The sequence below is a fragment of the Chamaea fasciata genome, unplaced genomic scaffold, assembly GCF_029207755.1.
Source record: "Chamaea fasciata isolate MVZ Bird 193981 ecotype frontalis unplaced genomic scaffold, bChaFas1.0.hap1 SCAF_8, whole genome shotgun sequence".
NCBI lineage: Eukaryota > Metazoa > Chordata > Aves > Passeriformes > Sylviidae > Chamaea > Chamaea fasciata.
In genome coordinates, this window is record NW_027094093.1 from 37,940,690 (window position 1) to 37,966,752 (window position 26,063).

A 26,063-nucleotide genomic window follows, 5' to 3' on the forward strand; every position below is an offset into this window, starting at 1 on the left:
TTTCCCGGTGCGGATGAGGAGCCGAGGGCGAGCAGTGGCTCTGTGCTCATCCCTCCCTCCGTGCTGGGAAGGGCTCTTGGCTTCAGCTCGTGCCCCAGAGGAGTGGGTGTAGGATGGGCTGGAGTGTGCAGGAGCCTCCAGCTTCCTGCTCTCTCCTCTTTATTTGTCTTTGCTCTGTCCGCAGCCCCTGCCCGGGCGCTCTCCCCCGGCCTCTCCTTTGCAGGCAGGATTTCTGAAGGTGGGGAACGGGGGTGTTGGAGGCATCCAGGAGTTAAATGCTGCCTGGAGTGTCGAAGCACTGGGAGTTTTCCATAGGCAACAAAGGGGAATTAATCACCCCAATCTCTCTGTTATTAAAAACAAACCGCCGGGGGATTTTTTCGGTGTCTGATCGGGGCGGTCGGGAGATAAAATGTGAGATCCAGGCAGTGAAATCTTAGCTCGATTGAGGCTGAGAGGGTTCATTGGTGTTTTCCTCTCTCTGAGCAGGATTTCAGTGCTCTCTACTCAAGAGTTTGTAGAAGTTTCCAGGCTTGGTTGTGTAAGGACCCCAGGGAGCAATTCCTGTGTCTGGGGGAGCCGAGTCTCGCAGGGAGAGGTCCCTGCCTCGCAATCCCACGCAGGGAAAATTCCCGGTGACATCAAAAGGAAGGGGATGGGGAGCAGGGAGCACGAGGACAAACCCCAGGGATTATAATTTATGTAAATCTCAGCCACTGGAGCACCTGAGAGCCAGGAGCTGGCTAAATCAACCTTCTTTGCATGCGGCGTTTATTCCTCCCGGAGGTGGCTCAGCAGCGGGCAAGGAGGGCTGCGTTTCAAATGAATTCCTGTTAATTGAGGTTGCTCCAGTTGCTCTCTGCCCTCTGCTCACCTTTTGTCATCCTGGATGGCAATTGGATTGGGGCAGGAAGGCTGTTTTCGGCTTAGCTGGGGGCACAGTGAGCTCAGGCAGCGGCGGCACCCATAATGAAAAGCCAAATTAATTCCTGGGGAAGTTGGATCAGCTGAGGTCTGGATGGATGGATGGGCGAAGCAGGGATGTGACCAGCACAGCCTGGCTGGACATCTCCAGGTGCTCCTGCAGTTCCTCTCCACTGCAGAATCCACGGACATCCGTGCTGGCCGCAGCTCGTTATTCTTAAAACTGCAACGACTTGACTTTAAAAAAAAGCTTTTATTACTTCTCCTAGTTCCTGCCCCGTTTTCCACAGTCGTTTTTAACCACAGATTTGTGGGTTTGCTGCGGGAGTTGCTGAAGGAAAGGATGCCAAAAGCCTCGCTTCAAGTTGTTATTCTAATTTTTGTCCAAAAAAAATTCGGTTGTTTACTTCATTGCAGATATGTGCACATGGCACCCGCAGCTGGGTGGAAGGATTTGGGGCCGGATTCTGCTTTCACTGAGTGGCGTAATTCCGAAATAATCCCTCTTCCTGGGCTCTCGCTGAGGCTCTGAGCCCAGCAGGCTTGTAGGGCTGTTTACACACAGAATTTTGGGGTTAATATATGGCGAGCCAGCAAGATGTTTTGTTCTCGGTTTAAAGCGGGCTTGTCAGCGTTTCTCTGGTATTTTTACTGAAAAACGGAACAAAACAAGAGGCACCCAAAAAAATAATAATAAAATAAAATATCTCTGTGTCTTCTCTTTGACCCAAATGCCTGGATTGGCTTTTCGGGCCGCCAAGGAGGGTCAGAGAGTTGACAGGAATTAGCTCAGGGAGCAGCTGGGACGCAGAATTCCACGTACTCCACACACGACGTGTAGGTAGTAACTCCACAAAACCTGGAGGGTTTTCCTTGCGCAGGGTAGAGATGAAGTGATGGGGGATCGGGGTTGCTGGGAATGAGGGAATTTGTTCTGGGAGTGGGCCTGGAGTCCTCCAGAGCAGTGGGGTTTCCTGGTTTTTTGAACACTTTTTCCCAGGTGTGGAGCCAGGGTGTATCCCAGAGTTCCCTGGCTAAATGGAGCTGCAGCAGCGAGGATGTGACACCCCGCAGGAGCTCCTCCAGCTGCCTCCAAGGGACACTGGATTTCCTGGAAGACCACCCAGGAGCACAGGGTGTGTTTACAGAGCTGGTTTTTCCCCTTTCCCCCCAAACTCCCTGTGGTTTTCCTTTAGCCCTGCACTGGTGCAGGGGTGGATGCTCCGCTCTGTGCTCCACTTGCAGAGCTGCTGGAGCTGCAGGAGTGGGAATTTTTTGGGCAGCAGCAGCAGAGGCTGGCAGGGATCATCTGTTCTGGAGCTGCTGGGATGCCCAACGTGCATCCCAGAGCATCCAGAAGGAAGCAGAGCCCTCCACGGACTTCCCTCATGGTTGTTTTTTTCCTCTCGCTTTTTCTCCTAATTTTTAATTTCCCCACATGACAAGAAGGAACATTGAGGGGCTGGAGCGTGGCCAGGGAAGGGAAGGGAGCTGGGAAAGGGGCTGGAGAATTCCTGAGGGAGCTGGGAAAGGGGCTGAGCCTGGAGAAAAGGAGGATCCAGAGGGATCTTTTCCCTCTCGGGAATTCCCTGCCAGGAGGGGACAGCCGGGGGGGATTTGGGATCTGCTGCCAGGGAACAGGGACAGGAGGAGAGGGAACGGCCTCGGGCTGGCCCAGGGGAGCTCGGGGTGGACAGCAGCAGGAATTTCCCCATGGAAAGGGAGCTCAGGGGCTGCCCAGGGAGGTTTGGAGCGCCCATCCCTGGAGGTGTCCCAGGAATTCCCAGAGGTGGCACTTGGGGACAAGGCGGGGACAGGGCACAGCTGGGACTCCGTGACCTTGGAATGCTTTTCCAACCTCAGGGGTGCTGGGATTTTGTGACACATGAACTTGTAAAGCTCTTCTGAGGACCTTGAGGATTGTTAAACTTGGAACGCGCCAAGCCCAGTGTGGTAATTAGTTATGCAAATGGGGTTAAGGGGGGGGTCAAACCACGGGAGGAGAGGGGAGGAATCCACCTTCCCTGGCTGCTGTCCGAGCCTGCAGCGCAGCTATATCCCGGCTTTTCACGGTTTTCCACATAAACCTCAGACTTCTGCAAGCATCCTGTAGAACTTTCAGTGGTCATGGAATGGTTTGGGCTGGAAGGGACCTTAAACCTCCTCGCAGCCCTGCCCTGGGCTGGGACACCTCCCGTTATCCCAGGCTGCTCCAAGCCCTGTCCAGCCTGGCCTGGGACACTTCCAGAGATAAAAAGTTCACAGAGAGACCCCTCACCTCTATCCTGGGTCCCCAAACCACCTTCAAAGCACCACGAGTGTGTTCTGCTCTCAGCTGAGCCTGGAGAAATCCCAATAAAAGCCACGGGCGTTGTGAACCTTAATTGCTTCGGCTTCCTAAAGAGCTTTGACCCAGGAATGAAAGGCATCCGGCAGATGCCAACAATTCCCAGCGACAATTCCCCTTCCTTCGGAGGTGCTGCCTTGTTTGGCTGGGGTTAATCTGAAGTTTTCAGCCACAGGCAGGGATAGGGATGGTTTTTCTGCTTCCCATTGAGTGGAGGCTCTTGGGTTGCGGAGGCTGCGGCTTTTCCCTGCTCCCACGCCTTGGGCTTCTCTGGGCTCTCCGAGCGTGTCAAAGCTTCACCTCACCCCCCAAGCCCCGTTTCACAGTAACAAAAAACAAAGCACCAGCCCCGAAACACACCCAGCCGAGTTTACTCGATTGTTCTTGGGATACCAAAACAGAAAAGAAAAAAAAAAAAAATAATTATTGCTCGGACCAAAACACGTTTCAGAGGGTTCGTCTGACTGCAGCCTTTCCTGCCTCCTCCTTTGTGCTCCGGATGCAGCAGCAGATGTCCATGGGAGTGCTGAAGCTGCACCCTGCCTGACCTTCCCTGCCGAGGGAAGGTAAATCACTGCTGGCAGGAGCTTCCCAGAATATCTCCGGAACGATGCTGCTGCTGTTGGAAACGAAGCTAATTAAAGAGGGACCTTAAGCAGGTTTGGGGTTTGGTGGGTTGTGGGGTTGTTTTTTTTTTTTGGCCCGCTCACGTTTCCTTTTGTGACCTCCCTGGTCGTGGTGCCTTCGCACTTTGGGGCTTTCTCAGGAGGCAGAAAATTTGTTTGTGAGGTGGATTTTTAGGGGGAGGGGTTGGCTGTTGTTCCTTTTGAAGACTTTTTTTTTTTTTTTTTTTGGAGATTAGAGATTCTTCCCTGAAATGAGGAACAGGACGAGAAACCCCGAGTCTGTGTTTGTGATGTGTGGCAGTGGAGCACCCCTGAGCAATCCCAGGCTGCTCCCTGGTGATTCAGGGCTGGGAGGAACGTCGGGGGGAAGGAGCAGAGTTTGGGATCAGTTATCCAAGCACTCGGCCTTGATGCTGAGAGGGCCGAGTCCCTCTTGGAGACATCTCACTGCATCTTCTCTTGGCTTGTTCTCTCAATCCCACCACTCCTCCTGACAATTTGGCCGCTCCTTCGTCAGCAATTAAGGAAACTTCCTGGGATCTGAAGGTCAGTTCCTAAATCCCTGAGTGATGCCCTAAACAAGGAAGTTCCTGTCCCAAGGGTGTGTCTTGGTGTTCCTGAGTGCCGAGCTGCTCAGCAGCCGACTCCAAAGCCGGGCTCAGCCCTGCTCTGAGCACATCCAGGTCCTGATCCCGGTCCTAACCCTGTCCCTGGAGCGCATTCCAGGGATTTGTGCCGAGTTCCCCTGAGCAGGGAGAGGGGGGAGCCCCCGGGCTGCAGGTGCGACCCTGGGAGGGGCCCTGTTCTCCTCCAAAAGGCCTCATCCAGAACATCTTCCGAGTCCAGTTTTCCAAAACACGAGTGTGGATGTGGGTTTGCAGAGGGAATTCCAGCGGGGAGTTGTTGTTCTGGAAGGGGAGGGGATGTTCTGAAGCGCGGGGTGGGGAAACGACCGGCGTGGCAAAGAATTCCTGCTGCCTTCCACGGGAATTTTTGGCGCCTCCTGTTTGCCAGCAGCCCAGAAAACACAAATCAAATGGTTCTATTAATTAATTTATTTATTTAAACCAACAAAACAACCCCGCTGTTTTTTAAACTGCATCGTATTAGCCCCACGATCCTCAGCTTGATGCTGAGACTTCGTAACTCGGCTTAAAGCTGCTCCTGCAGGAATCCCATCCCAAGCAGGAAATCCGTGGGGTGCTTTTCCGAACCAGAGCCGTATTCTGCAGGAGAACTGAGCAGCAGAGTCAGGATTTAACACCCAGGTGGTGTCAGAGCCTTCAAAAAGTGGATTATTCGCCCTGGGGAAGAGCAGGAGCATGGAGGAAGGTGTCGAAGGTGATGGTCCCACCTCCCCTCAGGGCTGTGCCGCATCATTCCCACCAGCAGCATGTTCTCCCACAGGATTTGGGGCTGCGCTCGGGGTTTTTGGTGTGGGGAATGTTTGTTCCCTGTCCGTGTGGATGCTCCAGTTCCAAAGGTATGGCTGGATCGAGGAAAACCAGCCGGAATGTTGGAAGTCAAACCAAGGGTGACGCAGGTGTGGGGTGGTCGGGAATTTGGGGTGGAAGAGACGCCCTGGCTGTGCTTTGCAGGGTGGGCGGCGGTGAGGGGAGCCCTTCCAGGCGTGTCGTGCTTTTGGCTCTGGATCTGAGGTTCACCCGGGAAAGAGGCGCTGGAAGAGCTTGGAGTGAGGACGTAGAAGTGGAACAGGCTGAGGTGGATTCCCATCTCCAGGATGTGTTGGATTTCAGGTGGGATGGGCGCTGACTCAGCGCTTTGAACCAACAGTGAGGCTGAAAGTTCTGCAGAGCTGCCAGGCTTGTGTAAGAGCAAAAGCAAAGCCGATCCTGATACATAAATCTCCGTAAGAGTGGATGGAAGGCATTTCCAGCAGTGCCTGGAGATCCTGGGATGTGGAGGAAGGAGCATCCTGGCTGTCAGCACGGAGCTTGCCGTGTTTAATGGCACAGCACAGGGTGGGAAGGAGTTCTGGGTTTAATGACGGGCAGGACGATCCCTGTTTTCTGCTAAACGGAATCCTAGCGGGGATTGATCTGTGCTGAGATCCCTGCAGTATTCATAATTCCCTGGGATTCCTCTCTGAGCGGCCTTTGCTGCCCTGTAGGTGTTGGATGCAGCCAGCTGTGTCCCTGCCCGCACAGCTGGAGATCCCAGGGATTTTTATCCCTGCCGGAGCAGAAAATGGCCATGGCACAGCTGCTGCGTGGAAAAGCTGCAACGGGAGAAAATCCTGGGATGAAACAATGAAGTTTCAACGGATCAAAGCAGGGAAATAGCAGGGTTTGGATAATGGCTCTAATTAATTAGAGCTTCTTCGGGCAGCTTCCCGGGGTTCTGAGGAGCTGGAGCATCCTGTGTCCGGAAAACCCCGCTCCGCGTGTCCGCTTTGTCCGTGGCTTGGCTGTGTTGTGGTGGATGTTTCGGTGGACACCACGAGGCCCTCATTGGTAAAGCACGTTCAGTGAGGAGAGCCCTGCGCCCTCACGCTTGGCTTTCCGTGGGATCCGCGTTCGTCGGGGCCGACGGGAAGCGCCGGAACGCCGAGATCCCCCCGGATCGCGCTGGCCTGAGCCTGGCTGGGTGGATCTGTCAGGAGTTTGGGGCCGGCTGGACTCGGGGCTGGGATCCCAGCTGGACCTGCTTCCTCAGCCGAGCCGCAGGCTCCGCGAGCTGCTGGGCTGGGAGAGCCCCGGCGGGATTTCCTCACGTCAGTGACCCGGCCGGGGGCTGGAGCTTGGCACATGCCTCAAATCCCTCCTGGCGTCTCCCCAGCTCCCTCCAGCCTCTGGGTTTTCCTAGCGCTTGTAGCCCTCCTGGGATGGGTGAGGCTGGAGGGGACCCCAGCGATCCGGGGAGGATCATCCCAGAGCACATCCCAGAGGGATCCCGTCCTCACTCCGTGCCCTTTGGGATCCCATCCTCACCCTGGGAACTCCTCATCCCTGGCGGTGTCCCAGCTTGGACAGGGCCTGGAGCAGCCTGGGATAGCGGAAGGTGTCGGGATAGGGGGTGACGCTGGATGAGCTCCAGGTTCCCTTCCAACCCAACTCATTCTGGGATTCTGTGATCACTGGGAGTTCCCTTTGGGATCCCGTCACCACGGAGTCAGTGCGATGCTGCTGGTGGAGGGAAAACGGGCAGGATTTGAAGGTTGAAATCAACTCCAGTGTTTATGTGATTCCTTGTAAAAGCGTTTCTTCTGGCGCTGCACTTGGCTTTATCCTGAGGGACACGAGTGCTCCTGGTGCTGCTTTTGGGGTGGTTTGGGATCCTTTATCCTTTGGGACCGAGTGCTCCTGCTCCTGCTTTTGGAGTGATTTGGGATCCTTTATCCTTAGGGACCGAGTGCTCCTGCTCCTGCTTTTGGAGTGATTTGGGATCCTTTATCCTTAGGGACTGAGTGCTCCTGGTGCTGCTTTTGGAGTGGTTTGGGATCCTTTATCCTTAGGGACCGAGTGCTCCTGGTGCTGCTTTTGGAGTGGTTTGGGATCCTTTCTCCTTAGGGACCGAGTGCTCCTGCTTTTGGAGTGATTTGGGATCCTTTATCCTTAGGGACCGAGTGCTCCTGCTTTTGGAGTGCTTTGCCGTGGGTTTGTGGGCCCTTTTTGGGGGAAAGGTGTTTTTCTGAGGAAGGTGTCCGGGATAACACCGCTCCCACTGCCACCCCAGCCCCTGAGGGTGGGACACCGCACCTCACTGACAGAAATCCGCAGAAGACGCTGCGCCCATCCCTCTCCTGCCTCTTGCACTTCGTAACCTGCGGGCATCCTCGTGAGCCGGTCCCTTCCAGCCCAGATCCCTCACGTCCAGCCCCGTCTGCTCCCTCCTTGCCCTTCCTCCTTTTTTTTTTTTTCTCCAGCGCTTGAGCGCAGTTCAGATTTGGGTGGTTCTGTTTTTGTTCTGACGAAGGCTTTTGGACGAAGGCCTGTGTTGCTCGGGGCGGCGTCAGCTCCGTCCCGCGGACTGATTCATCCCCGTCGCGTCGGGGTGCAGGGCTCTGGCTTTGGGGCCAGTGCGGGGCCCAGCTCCCGCTCGCCTGTGAAATTCTGGGAGGAGCCGAAGCAATGTCTCTTGTGATGTATTTCCAGAGGTGATTGGAGCACTTTTCTGATAGGAATAAGAATAGTAGGAACAATAACCGGGATAGTCAGAGCACTTGGGGAAGGTTTATTAATGGAGCACACAGCGAGGGAGGTGTTTTCTTAGAGCTGCTAAGGGAGATGATAAAAAATACCGCGTTCAAATCCAGGTTGGACAGGGCTTGGAGCAACCTGGGACGGTGGAAGGTGTCCCTGCTCATGGCAGGGGGTGGAATGAGATGACTTTAAGGTCCCTTCCCACACAAACCAGTGTGGAATTCCGCGGTTTTGTGATTAAAGAGCAGCATGCGTGAGCTTTTGTGTGTCTCCCGGTGTTTCTGTCCCATTTCAGGGAATCCAGAGGGATTCAGATGGGTGTGTTCCGTGGACACACAGCATCCTTTGGGCTGGAAAAGCCTCCGAGACCATCGAGTCCATCCCCGGCAGTGCCCTGTGTCCCCAAGTGTCACATCCACAGGGCCGGGAAATCCCTGCAGGGATGGCGGTTCCACCTGAGCACCTTTTCCTGATGGAATTGTTCCCAAATATCCACCCCGAGCTCCCCTGGGCCAGCCCGAGGCCGTTCCCTCTCCTCCTGTCCCTGTTCCCTGGCAGCAGATCCCAAATCCCCCCCGGCTGTCCCCTCCTGGCAGGGAATTCCCGAGAGGGAAAAGATCCCTCTGGATCCTCCTTTTCTCCGGGCTCAGCCCCTTTCCAGCTCCCTCAGGAATTCTCCAGCCCCTTTCCCATCTCGGTTCTCTTCCCTGGCCACGCTCCAGCCCCGCTGTTCCCCGCTCAGGGGTTCCTGCTCCGTGCTGGAGCCGTGTGTCCGTGTGGGATGAGGCTGTTCCCGTCTGCCCTGAGCCCACACGGGGCGATTCCACCACTCCTTGTTCTCTCCCCGGATTTTTCCTTTTCTCCAGCCTTGTTTTCCTGTCTGTGTTTGCACACAGAAGCTGTCCCAGCGTCCCGTTTTTGCCTTTACCTTCTCCGGAGGGGTGGGTTTGCTTTTCAGGGGGCTCTGCTTTGGTCGGCTTCCAGCTCCTCCGACGGGATCTTTGGCAACAGGTTTTGATTGCTGATTCCTGTCAGGGGGAGGGGAAAAAAAATAAAAATCGGGATATTTTTGTTGTCATTAAGCTTGGCAAATATTTAGAAAACTAACATTTTTGGCCACAGTGAAACCTCCTGGTCTGTTAGGCTGGAGCAAGGAGCATTCCCCACGAGGGATGCTTGTTTTCCCTTCCTGAACCGGGAGCCGGGAAGGAAACTGGGATGCAGGTGAAGAGGCAAGGTGGGATTTCGAAGTGTCCAGTCGCTGCTCCCCAGCACCTGCTGGAGCTGCAGGCTCGGGAACTCGGCAGCAAAATAACCACGTTTTGCTCGGAATACCGGATTGCTTTGCCTTCTTCCGCTGCCGGAAATAAAAAAGGTGGGCGGTCATTGAGTGCCACACGCTCTGGATTGTATCCTGGTTTGTGTCCTGGATCGTATCCTGGATTTCCAGCCAAAGGCGGAGTGCAGGGACACTGCTGCTGTCACGTTCCCTCAGGGATCAGCCGGGGTTCCTGCTCAGCCCCCGGCACGTGCAGGAGTTTGTCTTTGATCCCTGCGGAATTCACCTGCTTCCCATGGAAGCCAGCCCCATCCCAGGCCGGCATGGCACTCTGATCCCTGCAGAATTCCCATTTCCCATGGAAGCCAGCCCCATCCCAGGCCAGCATGGCACTCTGATCCCTGCAGAATTCCCATTTCCCATGGAAGCCAGCCCCATCCCAGGCCGGCATGGCACTCTGATCCCTGCAGAATTCCCATTTCCCGTGGAAGCCAGCCCCATCCCAGGCTGGCATGGCACTCTGATCCCTGCAGAATTCCCATTTCCCATGGAAGCCAGCCCCATCCCAGGCCGGCATGGCACTCTGATCCCTGCAGAATTCCCATTTCCCATGGAAGCCAGCCCCATCCCAGGCTGGCATGGCACTCTGATCCCTGCAGAATTCCCATTTCCTGTGGAAGCCAGCCCCATCCCAGGCCGGCATGGCACAGAAGGGAATTCCCAGGTGTGGGGTGAGCTCTCGCTGCTCCCCAGAGCTGGGGTTCCTTTCCGGGCGCATTCATCTTGTTCCAAGGCTTGAGGCCAGCTCCTGGGAGGGGGAACCATTCCCCGTGGGACAGAGTTCCTGCCTTGTGCCCAGGGATAACTCCTCCTTCCCGGTGGGTGCTGAGATTGGAGCTCCGGGCGTCAAGGCGGGAGCTCCTGAGCTATTCCTGCAGATTCCACCCTTCCAAGGAGCCTGATTAGTGCGGGGGGTTAATTAGGAGCCAAATCCTGTCTCAGTGCCCCATGTGCCAGCTGGAACAGTCCCAGCCTCTCTCCTGGTTGCCCTCTGGATGCGCTGGAGGCTGGCAGCTCTCGTGTGGGTTTGTGTTGGTCCCCGTGGATGTGTTTGGAGAGGCAGCCGAGGCTCCTCGGTGTGCAGGAGGTGACTTGGAGCCTGAGGTTTTGGGCTGAATTCCTGGGATTCTGTGTAGATGGCAAAGGCGGAGAGTTCTGACATGCCGTGGCAGGGCGGGCCGTGCTGCTGGGGTTGGGCTGGGCTGCACTCAGTGACCTTAGAGGTCTCTTCCATCCTAAGTGATTCCATGATTTTCTGGGCATTTGAGCTGCTGCGCCCCCTTCCCTTGGTGCAGCCACATCCTCAGCACCGCCCCGCCAAGCTCAGCTGGCAGTGTCCCGGAATCCGTTGTGTCAATCGGCTTCCACTGATCTCACTCAAATTTAAGGATTTGTGTCGCCTTGTACTGTGAGGAGATCCTGGAATAAATCCTTGTCCACCCACCCCACCTCGTACCTTGGAAATGTAAAAGAAATGCTGTTCAAATGCGGAGTGTCGGCTCGGATTCCCCGGATAGCTGCTGGAAGTCCGGGAGAAGGCCGTGTCCGGGTCCTGCCCTCATTCCACAGTTGTTACTTGTGCCAAGTGGGTTTTGAGGCCACGGAATTCCCACGAGGAAGGTTCAGAGGAAGCAGGCTTTGCGCTGTCACCTGTCCCTCCTGTGCCATCTGCTGAGGGGACGTTTGGAGTAAAGGTGTGGTGAGGCTGTTCCCCGGATTGCTCTGGAGCACAGGCACGGAAGAGGGAATTGCAGGTGTGCCTTTGTCTGCCATCGTCTAAAAGGCTGGAATACAGCCCGAGGAACGTGCCGATCAATGGGGTTGTGGAAAAGGAGTTCCTTGGCCTTTTTAAGGTGGCGCAGACCTCACAATCCCAAGAGGAAACGGGAAGATGTGTTTGTGAAATCGGTGCTTTCGTGTGAGGCTTGGCTTGGGGGGTTTGGTTTGGTCTCCTCGCCCTGTGCCAGCTCAGCGTGGGCACCGTTTTTGGAAGGAAAAACACCTGGATTGGACATCCTGGAGGAAGGGAGGCCCGTAAATCGGGATTTTTTTTTTTTTCCCTGCTGGGAACGGTGTGTGGATGTAAGAGCAGCAGGGCTGGGGGCTCCTCACCTGTGGCAGCCTGGCAGGAAGGTTTGGTGCTGCCACCCCTGCCCCTGGAGGCGGGAGTCCCTTCCTGCAGAGGGAATTTTGCTCAGCGGAACGCGCCAGCCGTCCCGGGGCACAGACATCACACATCCAGAGCTCCTTTCCCACCCTCATTAGTGACAGAAAAGGACACTAATTAGCTGTGCTCTGTGTGTGCTGTTCCCAGAAGCAGAGCCAGGATCTCCCGGCCTGCCAGGGCCGTGCTCCTGCTCTGTGTGTTCCTCCTCCCTGCTCTGGGGGTCCCACATTCCCCCCATCCCCATTTTCCTGAGCGCTGGAGGTGCCTGGCTGGCTTAGGAATTCTCCTTTTCACTTAAAACCAGAGCTGCAAGGAGCCGCAGGATCGTCAGCCCTGCACAGACACCCCAGCATCCCTGTGCATCCCTGAGCGGGTTATCCGAACGTTCCCTGAGCTCTGGCAGCCTTGGGAATGTGCCATTCCCTGGGGATCAGGCCCATCCCTCCGCCTGGGCACAGTGCAGGAGGTACATTTTAAAGTTTCGCCGATCCCAACCTAAACCTTCCGATCTGGTCCTTCCCTGCGGAGCTGTGCGGGTGCCCCGGGGGTGCTGCTGTCACCCGGTGCCTGGTCAAAGGCGGAATTCCACCCTGGAAGTGTGAAATCCCGTCTGTGGGGCTGTGCTGGGGCTTCCCTGCTCCCGGAGCCGCTTTGGCAGTGGCGGAAGGGCGAGCGTGCGTTGCGAAGGGACATCATTAGGAGCAATTGGTTGCAGCCTTGGTAATGCTGGGATTTACCACCTTCCCGTAATCTCTGGTGCCTGTGGAGCTGGAGAAGACATTCCCAAAGGCAGCTGAGGGGTTGGAGCCTTCTGGAAGGATGGCTCTGGCCGATGCCCCCCAGCTCCCGTTGGGAATTGGGCTGGCGCCCTGGGATTGGAGCCTCCCCTCCGGGGATCTGTGGGGCTGGAACACCATCCAAGAGCTCCACTGCTGTGAGAAATGTTTGGATTTGTTCTGGAGCAGCCGCTCCTCTGGCTGTGCCGTGACTCCTCTCTCCTCTGGGATATCGGCGTCGCTGCTCCGTGTTGGTGGCAGCTGGTGGGTGCAGGCGGATCCACAACTCTCCTTCGGTGCGGGGCTCTCTTTTTATCCTTGTGCCCCAGCCACGGACCCACGAGTCACGCTGGCCATCCCTGAGAGGTTCCCAGACAACTGGGAGGGCAGGTGAGCATGCAGGGACAGAATTCCCCAAAGTCTCCAGATTCGCACCGCGTCGCCTCGTGTGGGACCCCAAATCTGGATCCCTGTGGGATTGCTCCCAGACACCCTGGCTGGCTTCTCGGGGTGCAGGAGTCACCGGCTGGCGCCGTGTTCCACCCTGGAGCTGAGGCACGATCCCACGGGGAGCACAGCAGCTCCAGGGACGCGCAGCTCCCAGGCAGGGATGCTGTCCGCCGTGGGCCGGGAGCTGTTGTTGGCAGCGGGAGCTGTGCCCGGGCTTGGGCGGGGAGCTGAGCCCTTGGTGCAGCCAAGGGGAGCGTGGAGCGTGGCCGAGCTCACGCGGCAGGATTTGCCTGGTGTCCTGGCGTTCCTGCGGCCGCGGGAGCGGGGAGGTGCCGATAACGTCTCCGAGTTCTCGCAGGGGAGGGAAATGAAGCGTAAGGAAGTGCCGGTGCTGGGAAGAGTATTTTTCCTTTGGCAACTCTGTGATCCGGAGCACACGACTTCCTCCGCTCTGTCTGTGCCGTGGGATTGGTGCTGCTTCTCCCACCCCCAGCGAGTTTTCCTGGCATCCCTGACAGGCAGGCTCAGGTGTTCCCGGCAGGTTGCTCAGGGCTGGATCCCGTTTGCCCCATCTGCCCGTGCCAGACTTGGATCATACTTAGTGGATAAAAGGATTTTATTTTTTTTTTTGGTTTGTTTTCGTACCGGTTCAAGTGGAATTTGAGGTATCTCAGGCTGGCCCAGGCTGGGGAGCTGGTTGTTCCTGGTGCCAGGGTGGGATTAATCCTGCTGCTCATCCCGGTCATGTGCCGGCCGGGGCTCGTTTTCATTCCGTGCCACGCTCTGCTTGGGAGCCCGGGAGCTCTTTAACCTAATTCCCATTCCCAGCTCCCGGCGTGGGAAGCCGAGGAGAGCCAGAGCTCCTTTCACAAAGCTCTCTTCGTGTCAGCCCTTGCACAGGCGGACGTGAAAACCCCCCAGCGTCACTCGCGTGTGACACCCTTGCACCTGCCCCCAGGGGAAGGACGCGGGGGCTGAAATATTCCCAGGAAAGCCTCTTGAGAAAGAACCTTCGGCTGTTTCTGTCTTCAAGCCTGGATCCGTTCAGCTCCTGATTGTGCTGACAGCCAGCCCAGCTCCTTCTGCCTGGGGTCTGCACCTCACAGCCCTCGGATTTTCCCTCGTGACTGAATCCAGCTTCCTTCTCCAGGACCATCCTGACAGTCGGGTTAATTCAGTCGGGAATTTGGGACAGTTCTGCCTTGGAGAACCTGAGGAGGAGCACGTGTGTGGAATAATTTTCCCATTTTTGTGCCATCAAGCAGCATAGCTTGAGCGCTGTGAGCTGGATGATCCATCACAGGTTGGATTCAGTGGTCTTGGAGGACCTTCCCAACCCAAATGATTCCACGGTTTTGGCGGCACCCTCGGCGCGCTCCTGGCTGGAGATACCAGCGCGTGGTGTTGCATCACAGTCCCCGTTGTTTTATAGCTCACAAACATTCACCAAAGGGGATTTTGATGAGATCCAAGTTTTGTCTGGTTGCGGGCTTCCTGCAGCGAGGGAAAATCACGAGGTGGATGTCTGGGAGGGTGAGCAGGCCAAGCGTGTCTGGCACGAAGAGATGAAATTAGAAACGCGTTTGGGGGATAAACAAAGGGAATTGTAAGCGTGTGTTGCCACCAGGTGAGAAATCCTGTGGGATTCAGTGGCAGGGATGACTCTGGGATGGCAGGAGCTGGAGAGAAATCTCTCCTCTCTCCTCTCCTCCTCCTCCTCTCCCTTCTTTTCCTGAGTTTACGTGCCTGCCTGCATTGTCCAGAAGTTTGGGATTCATCTTCTCACCGAGATTAAAAACAGCATCCAGAGCTGCCTGGGGAATGGGAGCCCAGCCAGCACAGCCACGGATTTATTTGGAAAAAGTAACCTAGTAGGGGTTTTGTGGGCCAGTTCAAACATTTATTGGTCTAGCGCCTTTGGGACTGGTTTTGGGATGGCCACAGTAAAAGGGCTTAAGGAATAAGCAGAGTGATCCCTGGGGAGGAAGGTGAAGAGTGGGATAAGTCTCCCCTCGGCCTCCTCTTCAACAAACCCTCAGGCGCTCCTTGTGTGGCTCCTCCGGGGAAACTGAAGGGGAAAAGGATAAACCACCTGAGATGCAGGGAAACTCAAGGAAATAGGGAAGGAACCCCTTCCCAGATCCAGGGAAATATGAGGGAAGGGGGATAGACCCATCCAGATCCACAGAAAGTGAAAGAAACACAGGAAAACCTCCCAGATCCAGGAAAATAAGAGGGAAGGGGGATAAACCCCCTCAAATCCAAGAAAACTCGAGGAAAAAAGGGATAACCCCCCCCCCCCCCCCCCCAGATCCAGGAAACTTGAGGCAAATGGGAATAAATCCCCTTAGATCCAGGGTAAGTAGAGGAAATAAGGTTTGAACCCCCCTAGATCCAGGGAAACTCAAGGAAAGTGGGGATAAACTCCCCCAGATCCAGGGAAATCCAATAAAATGGGGATAAACTCCCCCAGATCCAGGGAAATTTAAGGAAAGTGGGGATAAACCCCCCCAGATCCAGGGAAACACAGGGAAAGTGGGGATAAACCCCCCCAGATCCAGGGAAACTTAAGGAAAGTGGGGTTTACCCACCCCCAGATCCATGGAAATCCAATAAAATGGGGATAAACCCCCCCAGATCCAGGGGAATTTAAGGAAAGTGGGTTTACCCACCCCCAGATCCATGGAAATCCAGTAAAATGGTTTTGAACCCCCCGAGATCCAGGGAAATTTAAGGAAAGTGGACTCCAGAAACGCTGATGCATTCCTGGCTGTGACCTGTGTAAAATACCCGTGTCCTGGAGGAGGGAGTGGGACCAGGACATGGGGATGAGTTTGGAATTAGGAGCCGCCGGAGGCTGAGTTTTCTGGGAAAGGAACACAGGGAGGGCAGGCAGAGGTGCCTGCTCAGGGCCGTGTGCATTCCCTGAAATCCCGATGCCTCATTCCTGGCAAATCCGTGGAGCCTTGAACGCCTCAAAAAAGAAAAGCTCAAAAAAGGTGCCGTGAAATCTGTGTCCGGTGAGGCAGCGAAAATCAGGGCTGGCGCCTGAAAACGCTGGATTTCAGGCGCTCGGAATCGTGCCCGCGGGAGAGCGAGAGACGTTTTTGGGGATTTACTGCCAGCCCGGGCAGCGTCACGGAGCCTCGGGGACAGGGACACGGCGGCACGGGGCACAGCAGCCCTGCTGCAGGGATTACTGCTCCTTACGGCTGGGAAAACCACGGGATTTGGGGTTGATTTTGGCTTCCCCGCACCTCCTCTGCCGGGCTGGAGCGGCGCCTGCACGAGTGAGAGCCGGGAAGGTTTCCAGTATAAATCCCAGTTTGTGACTTGCCGTGAAGAATTCCCTTGGGATGGAGGCTCGGCGGTGTGAGAGAACCTTTTCTGGTGTTTACCTTTTTTTAGGTGCGATAAACTGCCAGAGAAATTCCTTTTCCCCTGTTCAGCCAGCGCTTGAGTGCAGCAAAGACGCGTGTAAATAATTTTCCTTTTTCTTTTTTTTTTTTTTTTTTTTTTGATTTACCTGTTTCCCTCTGGACAGCGTGAGGAGGAATGCAGAGACCCGGATTGGCTGGAGGATGTTGGGAATTAAAAGAATTAAAAACAGGCTCCAGGGGCTCCAGTTCTGAGCATCTGAGCGAGCTCCTGGCTGCCTCCAGAGCAGGAGTTGTGTCTGGGATGTGGTTTTCCAAGGAAGGCTCGTGCTGACATTCACTGGAGACGGAAAACCTGGGGCCAGGTGTTCTATCCCTGACTTCATTTATTTGTCTTGGTTGATCCGACCCCTTAATATTATTCAAATGAAGCTTTTTGTTCTTCGAGCGGCATCCACCGAGGTTTCCTCTGTCCTGGGACCAAAGCGGGTTGGATTTTCTCTTGGATTGTATTTGTGTCCCTTTAAACGCATCCCTGTGTTTCATTCTGCCTTTGCTGGGGGGGGATTTGATCCATCTGTTTGTGTGGAGGATTTTGCCGCGTGGGGGGTTTGTTTCTTCGCTGTCGTTGAAATCTCAGTTGGTGTTGCATAAGAAGCTCACTTGGGACGAATTCCATGGATTTTTGTGCGGATGTGTGGAGGGTGTTTGTGGGCACAGGGTGCCCAGAGAAGCTGTGGCATTCCTGAAGTGCCCGAGGCCAGGTTGGATGAGGCTTGGAGCAGCCTGGGACAGTGGAAATGTCCCTGCGCGTGGCAGAGGTGGGATGGGATGAGCTTTAATGTCCTTCCCAATCCAAAGCTCTCTGGAATTCCACGATTGCTGATGAGAAAACACGCGTCGTCTCTATCACAGAAGCGTGTGTAGGATAATTTGGGATCATCAACTGCCTTAAAAGCTGCGGTGAGGTGAAGCCGAAGTGTTTGGATGAGAATTTTATCCAGCTTCTCCTGAATGAGGTTGGCTTGGCCGACGTCCCTGGCCGGGAGGGGGAATGGGGGATCCTCCATGTGACGGGAGGTCGGAGGAGTTTTGTTCCACCCACCCTCTGAAAATCCCTTCTCATCCTCAGGAATATCCCAGGGATCGCAGAATCCCAGCCTGGTTGGGCTGGGAATATTGAAGCCTGTCCCATTCCACCCCTGCCGTGGGCGAGGACACCTCCCACCATCCCAGGTCACTCCAGCCTGGCCTTGGACACTTCCAGAGATCCAGGGGCAGCCACAGCAAATCTGGGAATCTGTGCCTAGGGAGCAATTCCTTCCCCAAATCCCCTTTGGGGTGTGCACAGCTGCCAGAGGGATTGTTGGGAACAACCCCCTGAGGGGATGGGATCTCGTGTCTCCCAGCAAAGCTGCTTTCTGAACGGGATCTGGGGAAAAAAATTCCAGGGAGAAACGGAAACCCCTCGGTGTATTCGGGATAATTGTAGGGGTGCTTGGACCTCGCTGCTCCGTGCTGCTGTGACGCACCGCGGCATGGAAAAAGATGTAGAAGCTGCTGTGTTTTTTCCCTTTTTTTGGTGTTTTCCAGCGTTTTCGTGCCCTGCAGCTCCCAGCGCTCCGTGAAAGGAGCCGTGGGCAGCGCCCCGCATCCGCGCAATTCCCAGCGCGGCCTTCGGAATACACACTTTGGTCCTCAGGGAGCCGCTTTCTCCGACGTTTCACTGGGAGGGCTTTAATTTTGGATTTTGTGGTTTGCCTTAGCAGCAGCGAGTGACTGAATAAAGAGCTCAGAGCTCGGGGTGAGGCAGGCCTGGCTTTGGAGCGTTCCGACCATGGAATTCTTTCCCAGTGGTGAATTAGCGAGGTTTCAGCTTCCCCAGAACGTGAGGCTGTCGAGCTGAGTCTGGATTTTTTGAGAGGAGCAAGCAGCTCTGTGGTCACCGCAGCCCGTGGATTCCCAAAACCTTCCAGAGGTTTTTGGGATCAAGTTCCCTCAGCGGGCTCGGAGGCGTCGTGGCTCTCCTGGTGGGACCCCACTTGCTGTAGGATCAAAGGATCCTGAAGGTTGGAAAAGCTCTCCAAGATCTCCAGTCCAACCATTCCCCAGCGCTGCCCCACGTTCCCAAGTGCCACATCCACAGGAATTGAAATCCCGCCAAAAAAAACAAGGATTGCACTGCCCTGGGCAACCCATTCCAATGCCTGACCGCCCTTTCCGTGAGGAAATTGTCCCTAAGATCCAACCTGGCCCATGAATGACCTCAGGCCCACCAAGAAGCACATGGGGATTCAGGGATCCGGAATTCCAGAGTCTGGGCTGGGATTTTTTTCCAGTCATTTCCCAAGGATGAGCTCCACACGCTGTGTCCTCTCTCTCTCCACAGCTTCTCCTGCCCTTCCCTCCGGATCCTCTGGGAGGAGAAGGGCCTGGTGCAGGCAGAGCATTGGTATTTTTAGATCAAAGACCGGTTTAATAAAAAAATAAAACAACCAGGAGAGGAGAAGGAGGATGAGAACAACAAGTACATTTAATTTTAGCCTAGCTTGGATTCCTCATAAACTTGGAGCTCGCTTCAGTTGCCTCTGGCTTTCCCAAATAAACAGGAGCAGGGCTGGGAAGTTAAAGTAGCCCAGAAAATGGCAAAAAAAAAAAAAAAAAGTTGCATTTTAATATTCCAGGAGAACATGAAAGGGCTGTTTTACGCGCCAAGCCCTGGAATTAAATTTTAACGCCGTGCAAAAAAAAAAAAAATAAATCCCGAGGTTGTTTTTGGTCGGCAGCTCCTGGAGCTACACAAGAGACTTTTTCTGCAGGAGGGGTCAGAGTTAGGGCAGGGTGAGGAACCTTCTCCAGCCAGGGTTTGGGGCCAGGATTCGGCTTCTTACGGAGTTTTGTCATTTCTTCTGGAATTTTTTGTCTGGAGGAGAGCAGGCACGGGGGGAACCTCATTGATCCCTCCAGCTCCTGGACAGGAGGGTGGAGTGGGGTGGGCTTGGGCTCCTCTCATCTCATCCCAAGTGAAGGCATGACAGGAAATGACCCCACGTTGCTCTAAGGGAGGTTCAGGGTAAATATTGGATTTCTTTTTCCCCCGGGAAGAGCGGTCGGGCGTTGGAAGGAGCTGCCCAAGGACGTGGTGGAGTCACCATCCCTGGGAGTGTTCAGGAGGTGTCCGGGTGTGGCACCTGGGGACGTGGTTTCGGGAGGGTTGCGGTGCTGCTGGGTTGGCGGACTCCATGATCTTCACGGTCCATTCCCACCTGGATGATTCTGGGATCCTGGGAGTTTCCCCCCAGGCTCAAGAGTCCTGGGTGCCACCACCCTCGTGTCCTGTGCCTTTAGGTGATCTGCTCAATGTGCTTCACCTGGGGACTGTGTGGGGATGGAGAATTACGGAATCATTAAGGTTGGAAAAGCCCTCCAGGACCGTCAGATCCAGCCATTCCTGCAGCACTGCCAAGGCCACTTCTAACCCCTGTCCCCAAGTGCCACACGCTTTTATTTTATTTTATTTTATTTTATTTTATTTTATTTTATTTTATTTTATTTTATTTTATTTTATTTTATTTTATTTTATTTTATTTTATTTTATTTTATTTTATTTTATTTTATTTTTTCTAATTTTAATTTTTTTATTTTTATTTTAGCTTATTTATTTATTTTTTATATTTTTATTTTTATTTTGTCTTATTTATTTTTATATATTTTTATTTTTATTTTATCTTATTTATTTTTATATAATTTTTATTTTTATTTTTATTTTAGCTTATTTATTTTTATATATTTTTTATTTTTGTTTTATATTTTATCTTATTTCATATCTTTACTTATAGAAATTTATTTATCCTATTTTCATTCATTAATAATTATTTTTAACTTATTATTTTATCTTAATTTATTTCAAATTTTAGCTTTGCATTTCATTTCTTTCCATTCATTATTCTGGCTGTACCCAGGTGTGCCAGACCTTTGGTAACGCTCAGGTCAGCGGCGATCCAGTGAGTGGGGCTGGCTGCAGGCAGGGACAGGGACACCCTGTTGTCCCCTTGGCTGTCCCGGCAGAGGATGAGAGTTGCCAAGCTGGAGCTGTCCCGCTCCAGCCTCAAGGGATCAGCACAGAGCCCCGCGTTTGCTCCTGCTTCCTTTTCGCACCGCCTGGATTTAGGGAACACTTCCAGCCTCCGCCGCCACCGGGACGGCCGAGGGGGACAGTGTCACATGGACGGATCCGGACTGATTTATGCCGCTTTTCCTTCTCTTTTTCACGCTTTTGGAATTGCGTTGCTTTGGGATCCTGGTCAGTGCCAAGAAGCCAAGAAGGAAACCTGGATGCGCTCAGGAATTGGGATTTGCTTCTCAGGCTCTCTGCAGCCGGGGGAGGGCTGCTCCACTTCAGTGTTGGGGAGGTGGGAGCCATGGACTTGGCTTCCAATCCGGTTTTGGGTCTGCTTCCTAAGGACTCACTGGATATTAACAACAGCTACAAACGCTTCGGGCCCTGCCTTTAAACAGCCCCGACTGAAATGCAGGAAAACTCAGGACTGCAGCTGGTCACGGCGGAGACAGTGAGATTAAGAAACCCCGGAGAGCTGCAGGGAAACGGCTGCGCTGAACCTGAGGAGTTGGGAAGTGGCAGGGATGAGCTGGAGAATGAACTCGGCCTGGGGAGCTCCGCGTGAGGATGGGCAGTCCTTGAAGCCTGGAGTACGAGCAGAGCTTTGATGTGGGTGTGTAAATCTGAGTCACGAGGACCAAGCCTGGTTTGAAGTGGTTGGAAGCCCTGGTCTTTTCCCTAAGTGCTGGTGGGAAGCCAGAAGCCATCCAGGTTTGCTTTTTCCGTCTCCCTGGGAGTAGTGGAAGGTGGGAGTAATCCCAGTCAGAGGGAGGACAGGAGGGGAAAGCCGGCTGGGAATGGATTCGCAGGAATCTGAGTTGCTGTGCGGTGTCGCATGGAGCGGGAGTGGGAATTCCCTTCACCCTCACCTGCCACATCAGGGCGTGTCCTGGCAGAGGTTTTCCTGGGATTCCTTTATTCAAGGTCAGCAGTGCCTTTATGGAAGAGGGAAGTTTAACTCTTTGCTGGGACGGGTTTTAGTGTCCCTTCCTCCGGCGCTGGTGTGGGACTCGCCCTTCCCTTGCCAGGCTCTGCTTTCCTGCCTTTTTCCATCCCCATCCGCGGCATGGTGAGAACATTCCATCCCACATTTTCGGGCTCCATGAGCTCCTACTGACACATCCGGGGCCGTTCGTGGGAGCAGATGGATCGGGGGGACTCTGTGCTCCTTCCCAGCACAATTAACGTCAGCGTTCGTTAATGAAAGCGATGCGGACCCGGAGATGACGCGATCAGTAAGAGCAGCAGCCCGATGCTATTAATTAGCAACGCTGTTAATTAGCAATGCTCAGGCTTTTGAGTCAGTTGAGTTGCCGCTACGCTGGTTTTCCAAAACGTTGGGCCTTCGAGTCCTCAGGAAAACTGGGAATAAGTCGGGAAAAGCACAGCTCGGTCATTCCGCCGCTGGCGCTGGAATGACCCAGCGTGACGCCTGGAGGTGGCACCTGGAGGCATCTGCTGGTGCTTCCCTTTCCAGCTGGGTGCTTTATCCCGCTCTGACACGCGGGGTGTATTGCAGCATTTTCCCTGGATAACGCCGGCTGCAGGAGCACTTTGCCCCCGAGGAGCTGGGGCTCACCACGTGTGGTCACCAGCAGCTCCCTCAGCGCCCTTTTTCCACGGGAGGGGACAGCAGGACAACCCCAGGGGACGTGTTTGAGACCAAGGACGAAGCCAAGGCGCGGTGGTGGCGCCCAGATCCCGCAGATCAGTCCACAAATGAGATCTGTAGTGCCAAAAACCTGGAATTGGCGGCTGGGCCCAGTTTGGATGGGGCTGGGCTTCGGTTAAAAACACATAAATTTCCTGGGTTTTATTTTTAACTCTTCAGCAATTTAAGATTTTGGAGGTCTGCTTGTACTCCCCCCCCCATCCCGGCCGGTTTTCCATCTGCTACTGTGATTAATTTAAGGCCCAGCTTTACCCCGCCAGCCCGGAGCGAACGGGATGGAAACCTTACCTAGATGGTTTGGCACGGAGCAGCAGACACGAGTAACTCTGGAATTCGGGGTTGGGGAGGGGGGAAGAGCGAAGTGCCGTGTTCCTGGAGCCAGGATGGGCTTGGCCAGGAGCCCTTGCAGACAGCAGGAGGCCGCGCAGGATCCAGCTGTGGTTCCTGCAGGTTGGCGTGGGGAGGTGTTGCCGAGCGGTCGGAAGCGGAGCGCTCCGGTTTCCTACGGCCTCTCCAGGCAGGAGGACGTGCCAGAGCTCGGCTTTTCCCCCCCCTCCCCAGGCCTGGGAGCACCGTGAGGTAGTGGAAAGTTGCAAGTGAGGAAAAGGTGGGACTGATTTCCCGGGGCCGTGGGGGGAAGGAGCGGGGCGAAGCTGTGGAGCTCACCTGGGCTGGGCTGCTCGGCCAGGGGGGAAATGGTGTGGGCAGGGATGCCTGGGGAAGGCTGGGCTGGAGCAGGGGCTGGGCAGAGCTGGGGAATAAAGTGGAGATTTATTGAAAGGCCTTTAGGACACACCTTGGGCAGGACAGAGCCTGGCCAGGGCTACACCCAAGGTGGACCCAAAATGGTCACAGAATGGACACAGAATGGTCACAGAATGGTCACAAAATGGTCACAGAATGGAGAAACGGTCACCAGGTCTCACACTTTTATAAGTTTTGGTCCCCAATTTGCACATTGGGGTTGAATTGTCCAGTCCCAGCTCCAGGCTGTGAGGTCCCGTCCTTCCTGTCCCTCCCTCCAGCCCACCCTTGTTTGTGCTGTTGGGCTGAGAGTTGTCCTCGGTGTGCAGCAGGAGAAGGATTTGTTTTGTGTCCCTGCTGTGTGCAGAGCCCAGTGACACTGACTGTGAGCTCAGAGCTGCACCCCTGGCAGCGCAGAACCCGAAATACATTAAATATTAATTAATTAATTAATACAACTCAAGGCATCACCAGAAATGGTTATTTTTTAATCCGGATTGTGTTTGGTAGGAGCCATCCCTGGCAGGGCCAGCCGGGGATGAGGATGAGGATGGAAACGAGGCTGCCTCAGCTGCAGTTCCCACTCGCAGAAAAGGGTTTCATGGGACCCAACTAAAGGGAGATCTGGAAACCTGCTCCAAAGCTGCCCAAGTGGGTGGTGACACAGGGGACACGGGCAGGAGAGCAGAGAGTGGGGCCAAGCCTGCTGGCCCCAGCAGGAGTCTGGATTGGTTTAGGAAGGGAATGGTTCTGCTCTCAGGAGCCTTCAAAGCTCTAATTGGGAAAAGATGGAACGGAAAACCACAGGACACAGACCTGTCATTAACTAAAGAACACGGGGATGTGTGAAGCCCACGGTTGTGAGAGCTGGAAGGGGCCGGGAGACGTTGGTGAGTCATTCCAGGGATCCGGAGGGAATAAATCCCTGTGTCTGCTTGGGTGTGACTGCAGCAAAACTCCTGGAGCCAGTTCGGTAGCCTCTGCCTGGGCTCCTGCTGCCGAGACTGGAGTTGAGGACTGGGAGCAGTGCGCTTGGATTTCAGGAGCCGCTTGGGCTAGTGCCGTGCAGGGGTGTAAAAAGAAAAAACCCTATTGCTTCCCGTGGAAGTGAAAATATCGTGGTTTAGGATCCAGTTTGCCAGCAGGGAGTGGCTGTTGAGGGTAAGAAAATCCTTAGGCCAGGTTGCAGAGAAGGGATGGAATCATGGAATATCCTGAGGGAGAAGGATCATCCAGTCCAACCCCTGGCCCTGTGCAGACAACTCAAAATCCCACCCCGGGCATCGCTGGCAGGGCTGTCCAGAGGCTCCCGGAGCTCTGGCAGCCTTGGGAATGTCACCACTCCCCGGGGAGCCCCAGCAGCCTCTGGGGGAAGAACCTCGCTCTGAAATCCAACCTAAGATTCCACGGCACAGCTCAGGTCCTGTCGCTGAGCGCAGAGGGCAGAGGAAGCTGCAGGCTGCGCTGTCTCCCTTCAGTCTCCTCCAGCTGAACGAAGTGACCCCAGATGCTCCACATCTGTCCCTTCCAGCCCCTTCCTCGCCCCTGTGCCCCTGCTCTGGCCACCGGCGGGTCTAAACCTCCCTTCCCGGCGGTTCTTCCCTTCGCACACCCCTCCGGCAGAGACCACGCCAAGGCCTGGTGGGCTGTGGAGAGACCCCGCGTCCTGCCCGCGCCGCGGGCACATCTCTTTTTGGGCAGCGAGTGGGTGCAGCTCCCCCTGAGCTCACACTCGGGGAGCTGAGCCTGGCTGCGCACGGCGTCCAGAGAGGATTTTCCCCGCGGGAGAGGGGCGGGAATGTCTGCACTTGGCGCGGCAGGCTGAGCTCAGGTGGCTCCACGTGGGGGTGACATCCCTGGGTGCCTGCTGCCTGCCTCGTTTTCCCCATCCCAGGCTCCCATCCCTGCTGAGGCCTTGCCGTGGCTGAGCTTCCTTGTCCCGCTGCCAGCCCGGGGTGCTCAGGCTGATCAGCTCTAAGGAGATCAGAGCTTGACCACGAGGGCTGCGTTGCAGGTAAACACCGGAGCTGTTCCTCCAGCCGAGAGCTGGGAAATACGGCTCGCCTGGAAGAGCCCTCAGGAAAAATACCAAGGAGTGCATGAAGTGATAAGCAGAGCTGATAAGGTGCCTGGTGAGAGACGGGAGGGGAGAAGCGAGCGCAGATACGATCAGAGCCCGTAAATATTATAAATACTGTCAGCGTGACAGCAGAGACAGCAGGAGGGAGAGTCGCTGTTGTCCGATGGGGAGCAAGCTCTGGGAGGAGCAGCCATGGGAGCAGGAGGTGTGGAGGGGATCCCCAGGAGGAGCAGATCCTCTGCTGTCCCTCATTCCCAAGGCTTGCCCCTCAGCGTGGTCAGCACCGCACCCCCTGGGCACCTGGGATCCTGCCAGGAACTCCCTGAAGTTCCCGTTTCCCAGGTGCCGCCGAGGTGTCCTGAGCCCAACAGCTGCTGCGTGTCCACATGCCTCCTCTTGCCTTCCCTGGGACGGGGTTTGTGCGCGGAAAAGAAGGAAGTCTGGGCAGAGGGTGGAGCTGGGATGGTTCCAGGGATCCCCAGGACGCCCGGCTGGAATAATCCTGTGTCACACACCTTGGGAAGGTGCTCCTGGAGAGGGATTTTGGGCCGAAACTCGGATTTATTGATCCCTGATTTATTGGTGTGGCCGGTGCTGCCGGGACTGGCCGGTTCTTCCTCCCTGGGAATGGGCTGCCAGAGGCCCGGCATCCCCAGGGGTTAACTGGGTTAACTGGGCCAGGCTGGGAGTTCCAGCTGGAGCCCAGGAGATGCTGGAGCCCAAGAGGTGCCTGGCAGGTTCTCCACCCACCACCTGGCCTTGCTGTGCTTGACCAGGATGATGGGGATCCTTTCCGGAGCTGCTGTTTGCGGAGCTCTCTGCCTGTTCCTGGGTCCCATCCAGTGTTCCTGGGTCCCACCCAGTGTTCCTGGGTTCCCTCTGGGTGTTCCTGGGTTCCATCCAGGTGTTCCTGGGTTCTCTCCGAGTGTTCCTGGGTTCCCTCTGGGTGTTCCTGGGTCCCATCCAGTGTCCCTGGGTTCCCTCTGGGTGTTCCTGGGTCCCATCCGGTGTTCCTGGCTTCTCCGGGAGCACCATCCCGACAGTTACCCTGCACATTCCAGGACAGGGCTCTTGGGAAAGCCGCCCTTCCCAGAGAGCCGTCCTGGAAGGAGAGCTCCCATCAAAGGCGCCAGGAACGATAGGGATCAGATAATTGCTGCCTCTCCCCTTCCTTCTGACTGCTGTCACTCGCAGTCTGCGATTGTTGTCTCTGGGGCTCGGGCAGCAGCAGCCCTGACTCCAGGATCTCTGTCACCCGGATAAGGTGGCATGTGGTGG

The 26,063-nt window shown here is 55.2% G+C and overlaps 1 protein-coding gene across 8 annotated transcripts in view; it reads left to right on the forward strand.

Moving 5' to 3' along the window:
• The window catches only part of FMNL2 (formin like 2), a 114,686-nt gene that overhangs the window by 36,854 nt on the left and 51,769 nt on the right, over window positions 1-26,063 (forward strand). Inside the window, exon 1 of one of the 8 annotated variants that reach the window (XM_066190476.1) lies at window positions 23,557-23,595. The exons of the other annotated variants lie outside the window; for them this stretch is intronic. The gene's annotated coding sequence lies outside the window, so the exon portion shown is untranslated. Of the gene's footprint in view, window positions 1-23,556; window positions 23,596-26,063 lie in introns of those variants that run through there. 8 annotated transcript variants of the gene reach the window in all.